The sequence below is a fragment of the Oryzias latipes genome, chromosome 5 (assembly GCF_053564925.1).
Source record: "Oryzias latipes strain Hd-rR chromosome 5, Olatipes_Hd-rR_3.1".
Taxonomy (NCBI): domain Eukaryota; kingdom Metazoa; phylum Chordata; class Actinopteri; order Beloniformes; family Adrianichthyidae; genus Oryzias; species Oryzias latipes.
In genome coordinates this window covers 33,885,781-33,894,087 of record NC_136241.1, presented here as the reverse complement: position 1 = coordinate 33,894,087, position 8,307 = coordinate 33,885,781, and the positions used below count along the sequence as shown (strand labels likewise).

Here is an 8,307-nt window from a genome sequence, read left to right as displayed (position 1 = left end):
ACACGAGTGTAAATTTCTCCGAGTCGTGTGGTGAAGTCCGGCCAAAAACATAATGGGAAACATTTACGCACCCGCTCAGGCTTGCACCTGCATCACAAAGCGCAGCATCTGCCCCCTTCACACAGAAATATGCATCATGTCAGCGTTCGCGACCGTGAATAATTCATTCTACACAGCTTAACAGCCTCATCATGCACATAAAGTGTCTGGTTAGAGCGCAGTTCATTCACAGCGGCAGCGCTGACACTGACGATGAACTTGGAGCTTTCTGCTGCAGGATGCAGACTTACAGTCATCATGAGGTGCCAGCGAATCAAAGCAGGTCTCTCCAGACTGAAGAGAAAAGGACATTTTGGTGACCTTTTTTCTTTGCATGAAGTATTACTTTAAACTAATTCAACCCAACCATCTTGTAAACCTGCAAAATCCCTGTCGGGGTCACCGGGTTGCTGGAGCCTATCCCAGCTACTGTTGGGTGAAGGTGGTGTTCGGGACGCCAGTGCGTAGCAGAATAATGAAAACTAATTTCTTAAAATTTTAATTAAAAGACAAACAAACATGTTTTTAATATATATATGTATATATGTATATATATGTCACACAGTATTTATTGTTTTAGTAGTTGAGAAGTAGAGAGGGAATCAGTACACAAAATGGCCATAAATCTTGGGGCCATCGCATAATAATTTCCTTTAGTCATTATACCTGACATTTGTGCTTTGGCTTCATTAACGCATTGGGAATTTCTTTTTAACCTCTGTAAGAGATTTTGGCCCTGTTCTGCTGTCTCTTCCGCTGTGATGTCATCACTTTTTTGGAGGAGGGGTCACTATGTCAAAAATCCTTTTCCCGTTTTTGAGAACCAGCTGATCCTTCGGTCCAGGACTGACGCTGCAGGGCAGAAAAAAAGAAACGAAGCATGTTCATACATTGAACGAGTTTCTGTGAAGGATCCAGTTCGAGACCTGTAGACATCACAATAGCTGTTGTGATGTCACCAAAGCACACATTGTGCAACTGCACCGGCTGAGTTACATAATCTAATTTCTGTGGAGAAATCCACGGGATTAACAGCTGTCTGAATCGATTGTAAATTCGAGTTGATCTCATCAAAGTGTAGCTATTAGCACGTGTTGCTAAGGCCTGTGTGTCTGCGTGTCTGTGTGTGTGTGTGCGTGAAGGTGTCTTCCGGGCCTAATTGATGTTATGCCCCTTTTTATGTCTAAGGGACCCTAGAGGAGCATCACACATGTGAAGAACATTCACGTTCTGTTAGAAACCGTTTGGATCTGCAGGAGTTCAGATGGAAAGCAGACGGAGAAAAAGACCATTGTTGTCTGAGACAGAACTCTTGATTTTTGCAGCTTGGTTGAGATTTATCCAACATTTCTTTATTTTATTTTTTTTTACTTTTCATCCTTGTTGCTTTGGTTTCAGCAGACGGTAAAGTAAACCATTTATGTATGGAGTGATATTCTGCCACCACGTTCCACACAAAACTTTCTAAGTTGCAAGTGAAAATCTTAAATATTTTTAAATTGACAACCTTTTCCAAACCTTTTCTACAGTTCCGGTGGTCTGTCGTGTTTTTGTCCTGGAGGACTGGCTGAGCTCTTCTCAGATTATTTCCTTACCTTACATTTAATGCCATAAAGTCCTGCTTTGGTCCATCCTGCTGCATCCGTTTAGTTTGAATCCATGTTTTGACCTGGGATTCCTTTGCCTTTAGGTGCTATCTCTTTTGTGAACAAATATGTTCCCCTTGAATTCCTAATCACAATCTACCATAATCTGAGCCCTTCAATTTTGCTATCAGGAGCTGATCTAAAGTTTTGTAACTGAGGACCTTCTGTCGTGGCTACAGAACACTTTTCGAACCCAGATGCTGGAACCCAGAAGAAACACAGCGGGAGGCGAGCGTTGGCGGGTAAGAGTTTTAATACGAGGAGCAGAGAGCAGAACGTGAGCAGGTCCAGATGTCGGTTCCGAACTGAAAGACAGAAGCTAGCGGCGTCACTGGTGGATTTCTCCGTAGGCCGATGTTGACGAAGGTGGAGACACTTGATGAGGCAGAGGCTCGTGGTGGGACCGCAGGAGAGGACAGACTGATGAGAACGGCTGGGAACTGATTCGAGCGACCACTCGTGGTACTGGATTCCTGAGGGTGAGTAGAGAGAGAGACAGGTTTAGTCACAGGCTTGACGTAGCGAAAACGAACAATAGCTTGACGACCAACTATGCACCATCAGGGGCAACGGACTGGCGAAGACTGATGATCCTGTGGCTCCTTATGAAGGCGGATGAGGTGATGAGGTAAGTGGTCGCAGGTGTTGAGAATCAGCAGCCAAGCGGAGAGGAGAGGGGGAGGAGGCCGACAGAGGCACCATGTCAGTACCCCCCCCTCAACGACCGCCTCCAGGCGGTCAAGGGGCGGCGATCAGGGTGGGCACGGTAGAAATCCTCAATGAGAGAGGGGTCCAAAATAAACGAGCGGGGAATCCATGAGCGCTCCTCCGGACCGTAGCCCACCCAGTCGACCAGGAACTGGAATCCACGACCCCTCCGACGGACGTCCAAAATCCGGCTGACGTCATAGGCCGGAGCGCCGTCGATGACCCGGGCGGGCGGTGGGGAAGCGGACGGCGGGCACAGAGGACTGTCCTGGACTGGCTTGATCTGGGAGATGTGAAACGACGGGTGGACCTTCAGGGCTTTGGGCAAACGAAGATGGACACAGGTAGGGTTGATGAGTTTGTCTATGACGTACGGACCGATGAATCGGGGAGCCAGTTTCTTGGAAGATGCCTGAATGGGGATATTGCGAGTAGAGAGCCAAACCCTCTGACCTGGTTGATAGTCGGGTCCCACCACCCTGCGACGGTTGGCGATCCGGCAGTTGCTCTCCTTGGTGCGGAGGAGAGCGGCCTTCGTCTGAGTCCAGACGCGTTGACAACGCTGGAGGTGATGTTGGACGGAAGGCACTGCCAGATCCAACTCCTGGGATGGAAACAGAGGTGGTGAGTACCCTAGGGCGGCCTCAAAAGGAGAGATCCCGGTGGCAGATGAAGGATGAGTGTTATGGGCGTACTCTATCCATACCAGGAAGGTGGACCAGTCCTTTTCATTCTGTGCCGCCAGACAGCGAAGAGCTGCCTCCAGCTCCTGGTTCGCTCTCTCCGCTTGACCGTTCGACTGGGGATGATAGCCTGACGAGAGACTGACCGTGGCCCCCAAGGCCGAGCAGAAGGCCTTCCACACTTGTGACGTGAATTGGGGGCCGCGGTCGGAGACAATGTCCATAGGGATGCCATGGTGGCGAAAAACATGGTTGACCATCAGGTCAGCAGTCACAGTGGCCGTGGGGAGTTGAGGAAGGGGAATGAAGTGAGCCATTTTCGAAAAACGATCAATAACAGTGAGGACGGTAGTGTTACCGTGTGACGGGGGAAGACCTGTGACGAAATCCATGGCCAGATGGGACCAGGGTCGATCGGGAGTGGAGAGTGGATGAAGCAGACCTGCCGGAGCTGAGGATGAAGATTTCGATCGGGCGCACGTGGAGCAGGCTGCGACATAATCTCGCACGTCCTTTTCCATGGCAGGCCAATGGAACCTTTTGCGGATGAGGTTAAGAGTCCGGTGAACCCCCCCATGGCAAGCCAAGCGGGATGCATGCCCCCAGGTGATGACCTCGGACCGGAGATTAGCTGGGACGAACAAGGTACCCCTGGGGACAGGAGGGTGGTCATCATTGTCTCTCAGGGCTTGAAGTACCTTGTTCTCGATGTCCCACGTGAGGGCTCCGATGACGCAGGTGGAAGGAAGGATGGTGGCCGGGGCGCGATCTGATGGACTGTACTTTCGGGACAGGGCGTCAGGCTTGATATTTCGGGATCCGGGTCTGTAGGTGATTACAAAATTGAAGCGGTCAAAAAAAAGACACCAACGAGCTTGCCTGGAGTTGAGTCGTTTGGCTGAGCGGAGATAGGCCAGGTTCTTGTGGTCTGTCCACACGATGAACGGCTGTTCTGCTCCCTCCAACCAGTGACGCCATTCCTCCAATGCCAGCTTGATGGCAAGTAGTTCCCGGTTGCCGACATCATAGTTTCTTTCTGCTGGTGATAGTTTTCGTGAAAAATAAGCACAAGGTTTTAATTTGTCAGTTGAGGCCTCTTTTTGGGAGAGGACGGCACCCACACCGGTATCAGAAGCGTCCACCTCGACAATGAATTGACGAGATGGGTCAGGTTGGATGAGGATGGGTGCGGATACGAAAAGGTCCTTCAGTTTGTCGAAGGCTTGTTGGGCTTCAGTAGACCAGGCAAAGGGATGAGTAGTGGAAGTAAGGCGTGTGAGAGGAGAAGCGATGCTGCTGTAATTCCTGATAAATCGCCTATAAAAGTTGGCGAAGCCTAAGAACTGCTGAAGTTTTTTCCGTGTGTCTGGAGGTGCCCAGTTGGCGACGGCCTCTATCTTAGAGGGGTCAGGTCGGATGCGACCTGCCTCGATGACGTAGCCGAGAAACTGAACGGTTGGAACATGAAATTCGCATTTCTCGAATTTTACATAGAGTTGGTTTTCCAGAAGTCTCTCAAGCACGAGACGTACGTGATGTTCATGCTGGGCCTGATCATGGGAATAGATGAGAATGTCATCAAGGTAGACGAAGACGAAGCGATTAAGGAAGTCACGGAGAATATCGTTGACCAACCGCTGGAAGACTGCAGGGGCGTTGGTGAGGCCAAAGGGCATGACCAAATATTCATAGTGCCCTAAGGGGGTTTTAAATGCAGTCTTCCATTCGTCGCCTTCCTTGATACGAACCAGATGGTACGCATTGCGGAGGTCTAATTTCGTGAAGATACGGGCTTGTTGAAGAGAGTCAAAAACAGACGTGATTAAAGGCAAGGAATATTTATCTTTGACGGTGATCTGATTTAGTTCGCGGTAGTCGATGCAAGGCCTGAGTGTCTTATCTTTCTTAGCCACGAAGAAAAAACCAGCCCCCACAGGGGAGGAAGAGGGTCGTATGTGACCTAACGAGAGCGCTTCCTGGATGTACTGTTCCATGGCGCTTCTTTCGGGACCGGACAGGTTGAACAGCCGCCCCTTAGGTAAAGGAGCGCCAGGAAGGAGAGTAATGGCGCAATCGTAAGGTCTATGCGGGGGAAGAGCGCTAGCCTTAGATTTGCTGAAAACTGCTTTTAAGTCGTGATAACAAGACGGAATGGAAACCAGATCTACTGAGGCGGGACTCTCGGTATCTATGGGGGGAACACGGGGAACAGCGGACAGTAAACAGTTTGCAAGGCAATAAGGACTCCACTGAGTGACAGATCCCTGAGCCCAGTTAAATTGGGGATTATGTAATCTGAGCCAGGTGAACCCTAACACTATGGGGGTATGGGCGGACTGGGTGATGTAAAACTGAACTGATTCCCTATGGTTACCTGACGTGACGAGGAGAATGGGCTTGGTGCGATGGGTAATACGGGACAGGTGTTGTCCCCCGAGGCCCGAGGCTTCAATGGGGTTTTCTAGGGGCTCTGTGGGGATAGACAAGTGGTTAACTACACGAAAGTCAATTAAGCTCTGTTCCGCTCCAGAATCTACGAGGGCCCTGAGATCATGAACTTGACGACCGAGGCATAACTTGACAGGTAAATACATGAATTCTTTACCAGAATCTGTGGCAGATAACTCCCCTCGCGGCCTGTCGTCTAGCGAGGGGCTGGGAAGTTTAAACGAACTGGGCATCCCGAGACTAGATGGCCTTTGCCCCGCAGTAAAAACAGGCTCCAGCTTTGCGTCTTTTGCGCCGTTCCTCTTCTGACAGCCTTGAGTGGCCGATCTGCATGGGTTCCTCCATAGTCTTGGAGGGGACAGCATACAGGCCTGGATCGATCGGTGGAGCGTGGATGGACTTAGTCGGGGGACGTGGAGCCGGATGACCTCGTTCTTTTTGGCGCTCACGTATCCTAACGTCCGACCGGAGAGCGGCGGACACTAACTCCTCAAAGGATCGTGCTTCCGGTTGAGAACAAAGGTGGTCTTTAATTTGTTCATTCAAGGACTGGTAAAAAACGCCTTTGAGGGCCACATCGGGCCAGCCAGCTTCAACCGCTAGAATGCGGAAATCGATGACGTGATCGCTAACAGCACGGTTCCGCTGTTTGAGTGCGAGCAGCCGCCGGGTTGCCTCTTCCTGTTTACGAGGTTGGTCGAATATCAGGCGGAATTCGCCGAGGAATCGCTCGTAAGACAGGTGAGAGATGGGATTGGCAGAGAGAAAAGCTTGGGCCCACTGGAGAGCTTTACTTCGTAGAGAATTAATGACAAGGGTGATCTTACTGTGGTCGGACTGGTAGAATCGGGGAGCTTGTTGACATATTAACTGGCACTGCAGCAAAAATCCTCCGCAGGCTTCCACCTCCCCGAAGAAGGGTTCCGGTTGGAGTCGGATGTTTTCGGTTGCGGACGGCACTCCGGAAGCGGAAGGAGCTGGGACGACAGGAGTATGGACTGTGGCAGACGAAACCTGGGAAAACTGGCTGGTTAGTTCATGTAAGGTCTGGGTCATACCATCTAGGCGATGAAAGAGATCCTGCTGGGCAGCCGCCATTTGCGACAGAGCGTCCGCTTGACGTCCCAGCATAATGCCTTGTTGGGAAACGGCTAATCTGAGTCCTTCTGGGTCAGCTGGGTTGGGATTATGGCCAGTCCGTTCTGTCGTGGCTACAGAACACTTTTCGAACCCAGATGCTGGAACCCAGAAGAAACACAGCGGGAGGCGAGCGTTGGCGGGTAAGAGTTTTAATACGAGGAGCAGAGAGCAGAACGTGAGCAGGTCCAGATGTCGGTTCCGAACTGAAAGACAGAAGCTAGCGGCGTCACTGGTGGATTTCTCCGTAGGCCGATGTTGACGAAGGTGGAGACACTTGATGAGGCAGAGGCTCGTGGTGGGACCGCAGGAGAGGACAGACTGATGAGAACGGCTGGGAACTGATTCGAGCGACCACTCGTGGTACTGGATTCCTGAGGGTGAGTAGAGAGAGAGACAGGTTTAGTCACAGGCTTGACGTAGCGAAAACGAACAATAGCTTGACGACCAACTATGCACCATCAGGGGCAACGGACTGGCGAAGACTGATGATCCTGTGGCTCCTTATGAAGGCGGATGAGGTGATGAGGTAAGTGGTCGCAGGTGTTGAGAATCAGCAGCCAAGCGGAGAGGAGAGGGGGAGGAGGCCGACAGAGGCACCATGTCAGTACCCCCCCCTCAACGACCGCCTCCAGGCGGTCAAGGGCGGCGATCAGGGTGGGCACGGTAGAAATCCTCAATGAGAGAGGGGTCCAAAATAAACGAGCGGGGAATCCATGAGCGCTCCTCCGGACCGTAGCCCACCCAGTCGACCAGGAACTGGAATCCACGACCCCTCCGACGGACGTCCAAAATCCGGCTGACGTCATAGGCCGGAGCGCCGTCGATGACCCGGGCGGGCGGTGGGGAAGCGGACGGCGGGCACAGAGGACTGTCCTGGACTGGCTTGATCTGGGAGATGTGAAACGACGGGTGGACCTTCAGGGCTTTGGGCAAACGAAGACGGACACAGGTAGGGTTGATGAGTTTGTCTATGACGTACGGACCGATGAATCGGGGAGCCAGTTTCTTGGAAGATGCCTGAATGGGGATATTGCGAGTAGAGAGCCAAACCCTCTGACCTGGTTGATAGTCGGGTCCCACCACCCTGCGACGGTTGGCGATCCGGCAGTTGCTCTCCTTGGTGCGGAGGAGAGCGGCCTTCGTCTGAGTCCAGACGCGTTGACAACGCTGGAGGTGATGTTGGACGGAAGGCACTGCCAGATCCAACTCCTGGGATGGAAACAGAGGTGGTGAGTACCCTAGGGCGGCCTCAAAAGGAGAGATCCCGGTGGCAGATGAAGGATGAGTGTTATGGGCGTACTCTATCCATACCAGGAAGGTGGACCAGTCCTTTTCATTCTGTGCCGCCAGACAGCGAAGAGCTGCCTCCAGCTCCTGGTTCGCTCTCTCCGCTTGACCGTTCGACTGGGGATGATAGCCTGACGAGAGACTGACCGTGGCCCCCAAGGCCGAGCAGAAGGCCTTCCACACTTGTGACGTGAATTGGGGGCCGCGGTCGGAGACAATGTCCATAGGGATGCCATGGTGGCGAAAAACATGGTTGACCATCAGGTCAGCAGTCACAGTGGCCGTGGGGAGTTGAGGAAGGGGAATGAAGTGAGCCATTTTCGAAAAACGATCAATAACAGTGAGGACGGTAGTGT

At 51.9% G+C, this 8,307-nt stretch overlaps 1 long non-coding RNA gene across 1 annotated transcript; it reads right to left on the bottom strand.

Moving 5' to 3' along the window:
- Positions 1-1,920: 1,920 nt before the first annotated feature.
- LOC105357344 (uncharacterized) lies at positions 1,921-2,378 on the bottom strand. The gene is made up of 2 exons (XR_911313.4): positions 2,244-2,378; positions 1,921-2,158 (listed from the first exon to the last, which is right to left on the bottom strand). It is a non-coding gene; the product is annotated as an uncharacterized LOC105357344 (long non-coding RNA).
- Positions 2,379-8,307: the final 5,929 nt, after the last annotated feature.